The sequence below is a fragment of the Carcharodon carcharias genome, chromosome 25, assembly GCF_017639515.1.
Source record: "Carcharodon carcharias isolate sCarCar2 chromosome 25, sCarCar2.pri, whole genome shotgun sequence".
Lineage (NCBI taxonomy): Eukaryota > Metazoa > Chordata > Chondrichthyes > Lamniformes > Lamnidae > Carcharodon > Carcharodon carcharias.
The window spans coordinates 36,879,619-36,895,046 of record NC_054491.1 but is presented as its reverse complement, the minus strand read 5'-3'; positions in this window follow the sequence as shown (position 1 = coordinate 36,895,046).

Sequence of the window (15,428 nt, the reverse complement as noted above, 5' to 3'; positions counted from 1 at the left end):
GCTCTGTCAGTGCAGTGTGACACATTGTCCCTCATTCGGTGCAGTGCGACACTTTGTCCTGCAATCGGTGCAGTGTGACACTTTGTCCCTCAGGCTGAGCAGTGTGACGCTTTGTGCTGCTTTCGGTGCAGTGTGACACGTTTTCCCTCAGTCGGTGCAGTGCGACACTTTGTCCTGCTGTCGGTGCAGTGTGACGCTTTGTCCTGACGTCGGTGCAGTGTGACACTTTGTCCAGCTGTCGATGCAGTGTGATACTTTGTCCTATAATTAGTGCAGTGTGACGCTTTGTCCCTCAGTCAGTGCAGTGTGACACTTTGTCCCTCAGTCGGTGCAGAGTGACACTTTTTACTGCAGTCAGTGCAGTGTGACACTGTCCTACAGTCAGTGTAGTTTGACACTTTGTCCCGCCGTCCTTGCAGTGTGACGCTTTGTCCTACAGTCGGTGCAGTGTGGCACTCTTTGCTGCAGTCGGTGAAATTTGACCCATTGTCCTGCAGTCGGTGCAGTGTGGCTCTTTGTCCTACAGTCAGTGCAGTGTGACACTTTGTCCTGCTGTCGGTGCAGTGTGACACTTTGTCCTGCTGTCAGTGCAGTGTGACACTTTGTCCCTCAGTCGGTGCAGTGTGACACTTTGCCCTGCAGTCGGTGAAGTGTGACGCTTTGTGCTGCAGTCGGTGCAGTGTGACACGTTGTCCCTCAGTCGGTGCAGTGTGACACTTTGTCCCTCAGTCGGTGCAGTGTGACGTTTTGTGCTGCAGTCGGTGCAGTGTTACACTTTGTCCCTCAGCATGTGCAGTGTGACACTTTGTGCTGCAGTCAGTGCAGTGTGACGTTTTGTGCTGCAGTCGGTGCAGTGTGACACGTTTTCCCTCAGTCGGTGCAGTGTGACACTTTGTCCCTCAGTCGGTGCAGTGTGACGTTTTGTGCTGCAGTCGGTGCAGTGTTACACTTTGTCCCTCAGCATGTGCAGTGTGACACTTTGTGCTGCAGTCAGTGCAGTGTGACACGTTTTCCCTCAGTCGGTGCAGTGTGACATTTTGTCCCTCAGTCGGTGCAGTATGACACTTTGTCCCTCAGTCGGTGCAGTGTGACACTTTGTCCCTCAGTCGGTGCAGTGTCACACTTTGTCCCTCAGTCAGTGCAGTGTCACACTTTGTCCCTCAGTCGGTGCAGTGTGACACTTTGTCCCTCACTCGGTGCAGTGTGACGTTTTGTGCTGCAGTCGGTGCAGTGTTACACTTTGTCCCTCAGCATGTGCAGTGTGACACTTTGTGCTGCAGTCAGTGCAGTGTGATGTTTTGTGCTGCAGTCGGTGCAGTGTGACACGTTTTCCCTCAGTCGGTGCAGTGTGACATTTTGTCCCTCAGTCGGTGCAGTATGACACTTTGTCCCTCAGTCGGTGCAGTGTCACACTTTGTCCCTCAGTCAGTGCAGTGTCACACTTTGTCCCTCAGTCGGTGCAGTGTCTCACTTTGTCGCTCAGTCGGTGCAGTGTCACACTTTGTCCCTCAGTCGGTGCAGTGTGACACTTTGTCCTGCTGTCGATGCAGTGTGACACTTTGTGCTGCAGTCGGTGCAGTGTGACACTTTGTCGTGCAGTCGGTGCAGTGTGACACTTTGTCCCTCAGTCAGTGTAGTGTGACGCTTTGTGCTGCTGTCGGTGCAGTGTGACACTTTGTCCTTCAGTCGGTGCAGTGTGACACTTTGTCCTGCAGTCGTTGATGTTTGACACTTTGTCCAATAATCAGTGCAGTGTGATACTTTGTCCCTCAGTCGGTGCAGTGTGACGTTTTGTGCTGCAGTCGGTGCAGTGTTACACTTTGTCCCTCAGCATGTGCAGTGTGACACTTTGTGCTGCAGTAGGTGCAGTGTGAAGTTTTGTGCTGCAGTCGGTGCAGTGTGACACGTTTTCCCTCAGTCGGTGCAGTGTGACATTTTGTCCCTCAGTCGGTGCAGTATGACACTTTGTCCCTCAGTCGGTGCAGTGTGACACTTTGTCCCTCAGTCGGTGCAGTGTCACACTTTGTCCCTCAGTCGGTGCAGTGTCACACTTTGTCTTGCTGTCGGTGCAGTGTGACACTTTGTCCTGCAGTCGGTGCAGTGTGACACTTTGTCGTGCAGTCATTGCAGTGTGACACTTTGTCCTGCGGTCGGTGCAGTGTGACACTGTCCTACAGTCAGTGCAGTTTGACACTTTGTCCCGCAGTCGGTGCAGTGTGACGCTTTGTCCTACAGTCGGTGCAGTGTGGCACTTTGCAACTCAGTTGGTGCAGTGTGTTACTTTGTCCCTCAGTCGGTGCAGTGTGACACTTTGTCCCTCAGACAGTGCAGTGTGACACTTTTTCCTGTAGTTGGTACAGTGTGATGCTTTGTCCTATAGTCAGTGCAGTGTACACTTTGTCCTACGGTCTGTGCAGTGTGACAATGTCCTACAGTCGATGCAGTTTGAGGCTTTGTCCCTCAGTCGGTGCAGTGTGACACGTTGTCCTGTAGTCGGTGTAGTGTGACGTTTTGTCCTACAGTCGGTGCAGTGTGACACTTTGTGCCGCTGTCGGGGCAGTGTGCCACTTTACCGTTAGTCGGTGCAGTGTGACACTTTGTCCCTCAGTCGGTGCAGTGTGGCACTTTGCCCTGCAGTCGGTGTAGTGTGACAATTTGTGCCGCAGTCGGTGCAGTGTGACACTTTGTCCTATAGTCGGTGCAGTGTGACACTTTGTGCTGCAGTCGGTGCAGTGTGACACTTTGTCGCTCAGTCAGTGCAGTGTGACTCATTGTCCCTCATTCGGTGCATTGCAACACTTTGTCCTGCAATCGGTGAAGTGTGACGCTTTGTGCTTCAGTCGGTGCAGTGTGACACGTTGTCCCTCAGTCGGTTGAGTGTGACGCTTTGTCCTTCAGTCGGTGCAGTGTGTCACATTGTCCTGCATTCGGTGCAGTGTGACACTTTGTCCCTCAGTAAGTGCAGTGTGACATTTTGTCCTGAAGTCGGTGCAGTGTGATACTTTGTCCTTTAGTCAGTGCCGTCTGACACTTTGTCCTTCAGTCGGTACAGTGTAACGATTTGTGCTGCAGTCGGTGCAGTGTGACACTTTGTCCTCCAGTCAGTGCAATGTGACATTTTGTCCCGAAGTCGGTGCAGTGTGATATTTTGTCCTTTAGCCAGTGCAGTGTGACACTTTGTCCCTCAGTCGGTGCAGTGTGACACTTTGTCCTGAAGTCGGTGCAGTGTGATACTGTGTCCTATAGTCAGTGCAGTGTGACACTTTGTCCCTCAGTCTGTGCAGTGTGACGCTTTGTGCTGCAGTCGGTGCAGTGTGACACTTTGTCCCTCAGTCGGTGCAGTGTGACACTTTGTGCTTCAGTCGGTGCAGTGTGACACTTTGTCCTACAGTCAGTGCGGTGTGACACTTTGTCCTGCTGTCGGTCAGTATGACACTTTGTCCCTCAGTCGGTGCAGTGTGACACTTTGTCCCTCAGTCGGTGCAGTATGACACTTTGCCCTGAAGTCGGTGCAGTGTGACACTTTGTCCTATAGTCAGTGCAGTGTGACACTTTGTGCTGCAGTCGGTGCAGTGTGATGCTTTGTGCTGCAGTCGGTGCAGTGTGACACGTTGTCCCTCAGTTGGTGCAGTGTGACACTTTGTCCCTCAGTCTGCACAGTATGTCGCTTTGGCTGCAGTCGGTGCAGTGGGACACGTTTTCCCTCAGTTGTTGCAATGTGACACTTTGTCCCTCAGTCGGTGCAGTGTCAAACTTTGTCCTGCTGTCGATGCAGTGTGACACTTTCTCCCTCAGTCGGTGCAGTGTGACACTTTAACCTGCTGTCGATGCCGTGTGACACTTTGTCCTGCAGTCGGTGCAGTGTGACACTTTGTCGTGCAGTTGGTGCAGTGTGACACTTTGTCCTGCGGTCAGTGCAGCGTGACACTTTGTCCCTCAGTTAGTGCAGTGTGACACTTGGTCGTGCAGTCGGTGCAGTGTGACACTGCCCTACAGTGGGTGAAGTTTGATGCTTTGTCCCTCAGTCGGTGCATTATGACACTTTGTCCTGTAGTCACCGCTGTTTGACACTTTGTGCTGCAGTCGGTGAAATTTGACCCATTGTCCTGCAGTCGTTGCAGTGTGAAGCTTTGTCCTACAGTCGGTGCAGTGTGACAAATTGTCCCGCTGTCGGTGCAGTGTGGCACTTTGTCCTGCAGTCGGTGCAGTGTGACACTTTGTGCTGCAGTCGGTGCAGTGTGACATATTGTCCCTCATTCGGTGCAGTGTGACACTTTGTCCTGCAATCGGTGAAGTGTGACGCTTTGTGCTTCAGTCGTTGCAGTGTGACACTTTGTCCTGAAGTCGGTGCAGTGTGATACTTTGTCCTATAGTCAGTGCAGTGTGACACTTTGTCCCTCAGTCTGTGCAGTGTGATGCTTTGTACTGCAGTCGGTGCAGTGTGACACTTTGTCCCTCAGTCGGTGCAGTGTGACACTTTGTCCTGCAGTCATTGCAGTTTGACACTTTGTCCTATAATTAGTGCAGTGTGACGCTTTGTCCCTCAGTCGGTGCAGTGTAAAACTTTGTCCCTCAGTCGGTGCAGTGTGACACTTTTTCCTGCAGTCAGTGCAGTGTGACACTGTCCTACAGTCAGTGTAGTTTGACACTTTGTCCTGCCGTCGGTGCAGCGTGACGCTTTGTCCTACAGTCGGTGCAGTGTGGCACTTTTTGCTGCAGTCGGTGAAAATTGACCCATCGTCCTGCAGTCGGTGCAGTGTGACGCTTTGTACTACAGTCAGTGCAGTGTGACACTTTGTCCTGCTGTCGGTGCAGTGTGACACTTTGTCCTGCCGTCGGTGCAGTGTGACACTTTGTCCCTCAGTCGGAGCATTGTGACACTTTGCCCAGCAGTCGGTGCAGTTTGACACTTTGTGCTGCAGTCGGTGCAGTGTGACACTTTGTGCTGCAGTCGGTGCAGTGTGACACGTTGTCCCTCAGTTGGTGCAGTGTGACACTTTGTCCCTCAGTCGGTGCAGTGTGACGCTCTGTGCTGCAGTCGATGCAGTGTGACACGTTTTCCCTCAGTCGGTGCCGTGTGACACTTTGTCCCTCAGTCCGTGCAGTGTGACACTTTGTCGCGCAGTCGGTGCAGTGTGACACGTTGTCCTGCAGTCGGTGCAGCGTGACACTTTGTCCCTCAGTCAGTGCAGTGTGGCACTTTGTCTGCAGTCCGTGCAGTGTGACGCTTTGTCCCGCAGTCGGTGCAGTGTGAGACTTTGTCCGTCAGTCGGTGCAGTTTGACACTTTGTCCTGTACTCGGTGCAGTGTGACACTTTGTCCCTCAGTCGGTGCAGTGTGACACTTTGACCCGCAGTCGGTGCAGTGTGACACTTTGTCCTATAGTCGGTGCAGTGTGACACTTTGTCCTGCAGTCGGCGCAGTGTGACACTTTATCCTGCAGTCGGTGTAGTGTTACACTTTGTCCTGCAGTCGGTGCAGTGTGACACTTTGACCTGCAGTCGGTGCAGTGTGACACTTTGTGCTGAAGTTGGTGCAGTGTGACACTTTGTCCTGCAGTCGGTGCAGTGTAACACTGTCCTACAGTCTGTGAAGTTTGACGCTTTGTCCCTCCGTCGGTGCAGTGTGACACTTTGTCCTGCCGTAAGTGCAGTATGACATGTTGTCCTGCAGTCGCTGCAGTGTGACACGTTGTCCTGCATTCGGTGCAGTGTGACACTTTGTCCTGCAGTCGCGGCTGTTTGACACTTTGTGCTGCATTCGGTGCAATTTGACACATTGTCCGGCAGTCGGTGCAGTGTGACACTTTGTCCCTCTGTCAGTGCAGTGTGACACTTTGTCCCTCAGTCAGTGCAGTGTGACACATTGTCCCTCATTCGGTGCAGTGTGACATTTTGTCCTGCAGTCGGTACTGTGTGAAGCTTTGTGCTGCAGTCGGTGCAGTGTGATACTTTGTCCTGAAGTCAATGCAGTGTGACACTTTGTCCCTCAGTCGGTGCAGTGTGACACTTTGTCCCTCAGTCAGTGCAGTTGGACACGTTGTCCTGCAGTCGGTGCAGTGTGACACGTTGTCCTGCAGTCGGTGCAGTGTGACACTTTGTCCCCCAGTTGGTGCTGTGTGACAAATGGTCCACCAGTCGGTGGAGTGTGACAGTTTGTCCCTCAGTTGCTGCAGTGTGACACTTTGTCCTGCAGTCGGTGCAGTGTGATATTTTGTCCCGCAGTCGGTGCAGTGTGACACTTTGTCCTGCAGTCGGTGCAATGTGACACTTTGTCCTGCAGCCGGTGCAGTGTGACACTTTGACCCACAGTCGGTGCAGTGTGACACTTTGTCCTGCAGTCGGTGCAATGTGACACTTTGTCCTGCAGCCGGTGCAGTGTGAAACTTTAACCAGCAGTCAGTGCAATGTGACACTTTGTCCCACAGTCGGTGCACTGTGACACTTTGACCCGCAGTAGGTGCTGTGTGACACTTGGTCCTGCAATTGGTGCAATGTGACACTTTGTCCTGCAGTTGGTGCAGTGTGACACTTGGTCCTGCAGTCGGTGCAGTGTGACACTTTGTCCCGCAGACGATGCAGTGTGACACTTTGTCCTGCAGCCAGTGCAGTGGCACACTTTGTCCTGCAGTAAGTGCAGTGTGACACTTTGTCCTGAAGCCGGTGCAGTATAACACTTTGTCCTGCAGTCGGTGCAATGTGACACTTTGTCCTGCAGCCGGTGCAGTGTGACACTTTGACCCACAGTCGGTGCAGTGTGACACTTTGTCCTGCAGTAAGTGCAATGTGACACTTTGTCCTGCAGCCGGTGCAGTGTGAAACTTTAACCAGCAGTCAGTGCAGTGTGACACTTTGTCCTGCAGCCGGTGCAGTGTGACACTTTGTCCCACAGTCGGTGCAATGTGACACTTTGTCCCACAGTCGGTGCACTGTGACACTTTGACCCGCAGTAGGTGCTGTGTGACACTTGGTCCTGCAATTGGTGCAATGTGACACTTTGTCCTGCAGTTGGTGCAGTGTGACACTTGGTCCTGCAGTCGGTGCAGTGTGACACTTTGTCCCGCAGACGATGCAGTGTGACACTTTGTCCTGCAGCCAGTGCAGTGGGACACTTTGTCCTGCAGTAAGTGCAGTGTGACACTTTGTCCTGAAGCCGGTGCAGTATAACACTTTGTCCTGCAGTCGGTGCAATGTGACACTTTGTCCCGCAGTCAGTGCAGTGTGACACTTTGACCCGCAGTCGGTGCAGTGTGACACTTTGCCCCGCAGTTGGTGCAGTGTGACACTTTGTCCTGCAGTCGGTGCCATGTGACATGTTGTCCTGCAGTCGGTGCAGTGTGACACTTTGTCGCTCAGTAAGTGCAGTGTGACACTTTGTCCTGAAGTCGGTGCAGTGTGATACTTTGTCCTATAGTCAGTGCAGTGTGACTCTTTGTCCCTCAGTCGGTGCAGTGTGACACTTTGTCCTGAAGTCGGTGCAGTGTGATACTTTGTCCTATAGTCAGTGCAGTGTGACTCTTTGTCCCTCAGTCTGTGCAGTGTGATGCTTTGTGCTGTAGTCGGTGCAGTGTGACACTTTGTCCCTCAGTCTGTGCAGTGTGACGCTTTGTGCTGTAGTCGGTGCAGTGTGACATTTTGTCCCTCAGTCGGTGCAGTGTGACACTTTGTCCCTCAGTCGGTGCTGTGTGACAATTTTTCCTGCAGTCAGTGCAGTGTGACACTGTCCTACAGTCAGTGTAGTTTGACACTTTGTCCCTCAGTCGGTGCAGTGTGACACTTTGTCCTGCGGTCGGTGCAGCGTGACTCTTTGTCCCTCAGTCAGCGCAGTGTGACACTTGGTCGTGCAGTCGGTGAAGTGTGACACTGTCCTACAGTCGGTGAAGTTTGATGCTTTGTCCCTCAGTCGGTGCAGTGTGACACTTTGTCCTGCAGACGCCGCTGTTTGACACTTTGTGCTGCAGTCGGTGAAATTTGACCCATTGTCCTGCAGTCGTTGCAGTGTGACGCTTTGTCCTACAGTCTGTGCAGTGTGACACATTGTCCCACTGTCGGTGCAGTGTGACACTTTGTCCTGCACTCGGTGCAGTGTGACACTTTGTGCTGCAGTCGGTGCAGTGTGACACTTTGTCCTATAGTCGGCGCAGTGTGAAACTTTGTGCTGCAGTCGGTGCAGTTTGACACTTTGTCCCTCAGTCAGTGTAGTGTGACAATTTGTCCCTCATTCGGTGCAGTGTGACACTTTGTCCTGCAATCGGTGAAGTGTGACGCTTTGTGCTTCAGTCGGTGCAGTGTGACACTTTGTCCTGAAGTCGGTGCAGTGTGACACTTTGTCCCTCAGTCTGTGCAGTGTGACACATTGTCCGACTGTCGGTGCAGTGTGACACTTTGTCCCTCAGTCGGTGCAGTGTGATACTTTGTCCTGACGTCGGTGCAGTGTGATAATTTGTCCTGAAGTCGGTGCAGTGTGATACTTTGTCCTATATTCAGTGCAGTGTGACACTTTGTCCCTCAGTCTGTGCAGTGTGACGCTTTATGCTGCAGTCGGCGCAGTGTGACACTTTGTCCCTCAGTCTGTGCAGTGTGATACTTTGTCCTGCAGTCGTTGCAGTGAGATACTTTGTCATATAATTAGTGCAGTGTGACACTTTGTCCCTCAGTCGGTGCAGTGTGACACTTTGTCCCTCAGTCGGTGCAGTGTGACACTTTTTCCTGCAGTCAGTGCAGTGTGACACTGTCCTACAGTCAGTGCAGTTTGACACTTTGTCCCTCAGTCGGTGCAGTGTGGCACTTTGCCCTGCAGTCGGTGCAGTGTGACACTTTGTGCTGCAGTCGGTGCAGTGTGACACTTTGTCCTATAGTCGGCGCAGTGTGACACTTTGTGCTGCAGTCGGTGCAGTGTGACGTTTTGTGCTGCAGTCAGTGCAGTGTGACACTTTGTGCTGCAGTCAGTGCAGTGTGACACTTTGTCCCTCAGTCGGTGCAGTGTGACGTTTTGTGCTGCAGTCGGTGCAGTGTGACACTTTGTGCTGCAGTCGGTGCAGTGTGATGTTTTGTGCTGCAGTCGGTGCAGTGTGACACTTTGTCCCTCAGTCGGTGCAGTGTGACACTTTGTCCCTCAGTCGGTGCAGTGTCACACTTTGTCGCTCAGTCGGTGCAGTGTCACACTTTGTCCCTCAGTCGGTGCAGTGTGACACTTTGTCCTGCTGTCGATGAAGTGTGACACTTTGTGCTGCAGTCGGTGCAGTGTGACACTTTGTCGTGCAGTCGGTGCAGTGTGACACTTTGTCCCGCAGTCGGTGCAGTGTGACGCTTTGTCCTACAGTCGGTGCAGTGTGGCACTTTGCAACTCAGTTGGTGCAGTGTGTTACTTTGTCCCTCAGTCGGTGCAGTGTGACACTTTGTCCCTCAGACAGTGCAGTGTGACACTTTTTCCTGTAGTTGGTGCAGTGTGATGCTTTGTCCTATAGTCAGTGCAGTGTGACACTTTGTCCTAGGGTCTGTGCAGTGTGACAATGTCCTACAGTCGATGCAGTTTGAGGCTTTGTCCCTCAGTCGGTGCAGTGTGACACGTTGTCCTGTAGTCGGTGTAGTGTGACGTTTTGTCCTACAGTCGGTGCAGTGTGACACTTTGTGCCGCTGTCGGTGCAGTGTGCCACTTTACCGTTAGTCGGTGCAGTGTGACACTTTGTCCTCCAGTCAGTGCAGTGTGACACTTTTTCCTGCAGTCAGTGCAGTGTGACACTGTCCTACAGTCAGTGCAGTTTGACACTTTGTCCCTCAGTCGGTGCAGTGTGGCACTTTGCCCTGCAGTTGGTGCAGTGTGACAATTTGTGCTGCAGTCGGTGCAGTGTGACACTTTGTCCTATAGTTGGCGCAGTGTGACACTTTGTGCTGCAGTCAGTGCAGTGTGACAATTTGTCGCTCAGTCAGTGCAGTGTGACTCATTGTCCCTCATTCGGTGCATTGCAACACTTTGTCCTGCAATCGGTGAAGTGTGACGCTTTGTGCTTCAGTCGGTGCAGTGTGACACTTTGTCCCTCAGTCTGTGCAGTGTGACTTTTTGTGCTGCAGTCGGTGCAGTGTGACACTTTGTCCTTCAGTCGGTGCAGTGTGTCACATTGTCCTGTATTCGGTGCAGTGTGACACTTTTTCCCTCAGTAAGTGCAGTGTGACACTTTGTCGTGCAGTCGGTGCAGTGTGACACTTTGTCCCGCAGTCGGTGCAGTGTGACGCTTTGTCCTACAGTCGGTGCAGTGTGGCACTTTGCAACTCAGTTGGTGCAGTGTGTTACTTTGTCCCTCAGTCGGTGCAGTGTGACACTTTGTCCCTCAGACAGTGCAGTGTGACACTTTTTCCTGTAGTTGGTGCAGTGTGATGCTTTGTCCTATAGTCAGTGCAGTGTGACACTTTGTCCTAGGGTCTGTGCAGTGTGACAATGTCCTATAGTCGATGCAGTTTGAGGCTTTGTCCCTCAGTCGGTGCAGTATGACACGTTGTCCTGTAGTCGTTGTAGTGTGACGTTTTGTCCTACAGTCGGTGCAGTGTGACACTTTGTGCCGCTGTCGGTGCAGTGTGCCACTTTACCGTTAGTCGGTGCAGTGTGACACTTTGTCCTCCAGTCAGTGCAGTGTGACACTTTTTCCTGCAGTCAGTGCAGTGTGACACTGTCCTACAGTCAGTGCAGTTTGACACTTTGTCCCTCAGTCGGTGCAGTGTGGCACTTTGCCCTGCAGTCGGTGCAGTGTGACACTTTGTGCTGCAGTCGGTGCAGTGTGACACTTTGTCCTATAGTTGGCGCAGTGTGACACTTTGTGCTGCAGTCAGTGAAGTGTGACACTTTGTCGCTCAGTCAGTGCAGTGTGACTCATTGTCCCTCATTCGGTGCATTGCAACACTTTGTCCTGCAATCGGTGAAGTGTGACGCTTTGTGCTTCAGTCGGTGCAGTGTGACACTTTGTCCCTCAGTCTGTGCAGTGTGACTTTTTGTGCTGCAGTCGGTGCAGTGTGACACTTTGTCCTTCAGTCGGTGCAGTGTGTCACATTGTCCTGTATTCGGTGCAGTGTGACACTTTTTCCCTCAGTAATTGCAGTGTGACATTTTGTCCTGAAGTCGGTGCAGTGTGATACATTGTCCTTTAGCCAGTGCCGTCTGACACTTTGTCCTTCAGTCGGTACAGTGTGACGATTTGTGCTGCAGTCGGTGCAGTGTGACACTTTGTCCCTCTGTAAGTGCAGTGTGATACTTTGTCCTTTAGTCAGTGCCGTGTGACACTTTGTCCTCCAGTCAGTGCAGTGTGACATTTTGTCCTGAAGTCGGTGCAGTGTGACACTTTGTCCTGAAGTCGGTGCAGTGTGATACTATGTCCTATAGTCAGTGCAGTGTGACACTTTGTCACTCAGTCTGTGCAGTGTGACGCTTTGTGCTGCAGTCGGCGCAGTGTGACACTTTGTCCCTCAGTCGGTGCAGTGTGACACTTTGTGCTGCCGTCGGTGCAGTGTGACACTTTGTCCTGCAGTCGGTGCAGTGTGACGCTTTGTGCTGCAGTCGGTGCAGTGTGACACGTTGTCCCTCAGTTGGTGCAGTGTGACACTTTGTCCCTCAGTCTGCGCAGTGTGTCGCTTTGTGCTGCAGTCGGTTCAGTGGGACACGTTTTCCCTGCGTTGTTGCAATGTGACACTTTGTCCCTCAGTCGGTGCAGTGTCAAACTTTGTCCTGCTGTCGATGCAGTGTGACACTTTCTCCCTCAGTCGGTGCAGTGTGACACTTTATCCTGCTGTCGATGCCGTGTGACACTTTGTCCTGCAGTCGGTGCAGTGTGACACTTTGTCGTGCAGTCGGTGCAGTGTGACACTTTGTCCTGCGGTCAGTGCAGCGTGACACTTTGTCCCTCAGTTAGTGCAGTGTGACACTTGGTCGTGCAGTCGGTGCAGTGTGACACTGTCCTACAGTGGGTGAAGTTTGATGCTTTGTCCCTCAGTCGGTGCAGTGTGACACTTTGTCCTGTAGTCGCCGCTGTTTGACACTTTGTGCTGCAGTTGGTGAAATTTGACCCATTGTCCTGCAGTCGTTGCAGTGTGACGCTTTGTCCTACAGTCGGTGCAGTGTGACAAATTGTCCCGCTGTCGGTGCAGTGTGACACTTTGTCCTGCAGTCGGTGCAGTGTGACACTTTGTCCCCCAGTTGGTGCTGTGTGACAAATGGTCCCCCAGTCGATGGAGTGTGACAGTTTGTCCCTCAGTTGGTGCAGTGTGACACTTTGTCCTGCAGTCGGTGCAGTGTGATATTTTGTCCCGCAGTCGATGCACTTTGAAACTTTGTCCTGCAGCCGGTGCAGAGCGACACTTTGTCCTGCAGCCGGTGCAGTGTGACACTTTGTCCTGCAGTCATGCAGTGTGACCCTTGGTCCTGCAGCCGGTGCAGTGTGACACTTTGACCCGCAGTCGGTGCAGTGTGACACTTTGTCCTGCAGTCGGTGCAATGTGACACTTTGTCCTGCAGCCGGTGCAGTGTGACACTTTGACCCGCAGTCGGTGCAGTGTGACACTTTGTCCTGCAGTCGGTGCAATGTGACACTTTGTCCTGCAGCCGGTGCAGTGTGAAACTTTAACCAGCAGTCAGTGCAGTGTGACACTTTGTCCTGCAGCCGGTGCAGTGTGACACTTTGTCCTGCAGTCGGTGCAATGTGACACTTTGTCCCACAGTCGGTGCACCGTGACACTTTGACCCGCAGTAGGTGCTGTGTGACACTTTGTCCTGCAATTGGTGCAATGTGACACTTTGTCCTGCAGTTGGTGCAGTGTGACACTTGGTCCTGCAGTCGGTGCAGTGTGACACTTTGTCCTGCAGTCGATGCAGTGTGACACTTTGTCCTGCAGCCGGTTCAGAGTGACACTTTGTCCTGCAGCCAGTGCAGTGGGACACTTTGTCCTGCAGTAAGTGCTGTGTGACACTTTGTCCCTCAGTCTGTGCAATATGACACATTGTCCGACTGTCGGTGCAGTGTGACACTTTGTCCTGCTGTTGATGGAGTGTGACACATTGTCCGCCAGTCGGTGCAGTGTGACACTTTGTCCTGCTGTCGATGCAGCGTGACAGATTGTCCGCCAGTCGGTGCAGTGTGACACTTTGTCCTGCTGTCGTTGCAGTGTGACACTGTGTCCTGCAGCTGGTGCAGTGTGACACTTTGTCGTGCAGTCGGTGCTGTGTGACACTTTGTCCTGCGGTCGGTGCTGTGTGACAGTTTGTCCCTCAGTCGGTGTAGTGTGATGCTAGGTCCTGAAGTCGGTGCACTGTGACACTTTGTCCTGCAGTCGGTGCAGTGTGACACTTTTTCCCTCAGTTGATGCACTGAGTCTTTGTCCTGCAGTCTGTGCAAAAAGACGCTTCGTCCAGCAGTCGGTGCAGCGGGACACTTTCTCCTGCATTCAGTTCAGTGTGACACTTTGCCCTGTAGTGGGTGCAGTGTGACACTTTGTGCTGCAGTCGGTGCAGTGTGCTTCTTTATCCTGCAGTCAGTGCATTGTGACACTTTGTGCTGCAGTCAGTGCAGTGTGACTCTTTATTCTGCAGTCTGTGCAGTGTGATGCTTTGTCCTGCAGTCGGTGCAGTGTGACACTTTCTGCTGCAGTCAGTGCAGTGTGACGATTTGTCCTGCAGCCGGCGCAGTGTGACACTTTGTGCTGCAGTCAGTGCAGAGTGACAGTTTATCCTGCAGTCAGTGCAGTGTGACACCTTGTGTTTCAGTTTGTGTAGTGTGAGATTTTGACCCGAATTCAGTGCAGTGTGCCACTTTGTCCCTCAGTTTATGCAGTGTGACACTTTGTCCTGCATTCAGTGCTGTGTAACACTTTGTACTGCAGTCAGTGCAGAGTGACACTTTGTTCTGCAGTCAGTGCAGTGTGACACTTTGTGCTACAGTCAGTGCAGAGTAACACATTGTCCTGCAGTCAGTGCAGTGTGACACTATGTCCTGCAGCCAGTGCAGCGCAACACTATGTCCTGCAGTTAGTGCAGTGTGACAATTTCTCCTTCAGTCAGTGCAGTGTGACACTTTGTCCTGCAGTCGGTGCAGTGTGGCACTTTGTCCTGCAGTGGGTGCAGTGTGACAATTTGTGCTGTAGTTGGTGCATTGCGACACTTTGTGCTGCATACGGTGCAGTGTGACACTTTGTCCTTCAGTCGGTGCAGTGTGACATTTTGTGCTGCAGTCAGTGCAGTGCGACACTTGGTCGATCAGTCAGTGCTGTGTGACGCTTTGTCTCTCAGTCGGTGCAGTGTGACACTTTGTTCGTCAGTCAGTGCAGTGTGACGCTTTGTCCCGCTGTCGGTGCATTGTGACGCTTTGTCCCTCAGTTGGTGCAGTGTGACACTTTGTCCCGCTGTCGGTGCAGTGTGCCACTTTGTCCCGCTGTCGGTGCAGTGTGACACTTTGTCCCTCAGTCGGTGCAGCGTGACACTTTGTCCCTCAGTCGGTGCCGTGTGACACGTTGTCCTGCAGTCAGTGCAGTGTGACACTTTGTCCCCCAGTTGGTGCAGGTGAAAAATGGTCCCCCAATCAGTGCAGTGTGACACTTTGTCTCTCAGTCGGTGCAGTGTGACAGTATGTCCTGCAGTCGGTGCAGTGTGACACTTTGTCCTGCAGTCGGTGCAGTGCAACACTTTGTGCTGCAGTCCGAGCAGTGCAACACTTTGTGCTGCAGTCGGTGCAGTGTGACTCTTTTTCCCTCAGTCAGTGCAGTGTGTCACTTTGTCCTGCAGTCGGTGCAGTGCAACACTTTGTGCTGCAGTCCAAGCAGTGTGATACTTTGTCCCTCAGTAGTGCAGTGTGATGCTTTGTCCTGCAGTTGGAGCAGTGTGACATTTTGTGCTGCAGTCGGAGCAGTGTGACACCTTGTCCTGCAGTCAATGAATTGTGATACTTTGTCCCTCATTCGGTGCAGAGTGACACTCTGTCCCTCAGTCGGTGCAGTGTGACACTTTGTGCTGCAGTCGGTGAATTGTGATACTTTGTCTCTCTGTCATTGCAGTGTGACACTTTGTCCCTCAGTCGGTGCAGTGTGACACTTTGTCCTGCATTCATTACAGTGTGACACTTTGTCCTGCAGTCGTTGCAGTGTGACTCTTTGTCCCTCTTTCGGCGCAGTATGACACATTGTCCCTCAGTCTGTGCCGTGTGACAGTATGTCCTGCAGTCAGTGCAGTGTGACACTTTGACCTGCAGTCGGTGCAGTGTGACACTTTGTCCTACAGTCGGTGCAGTGTGACACTTTGTCCTGCAGTCGATGCCATGTGACACTTAGTGCTGCAGTCGGTGCAGTGTGACACTTTGTCCTGCAGTCGATGCCGTGTGACAGTTTGTCCCTCAGTCACTTTGTCCTGCAGTCGTTGTCGTGTGACAGTTTGTCCCTCAGTCGGTGCAGCTTGCCAAT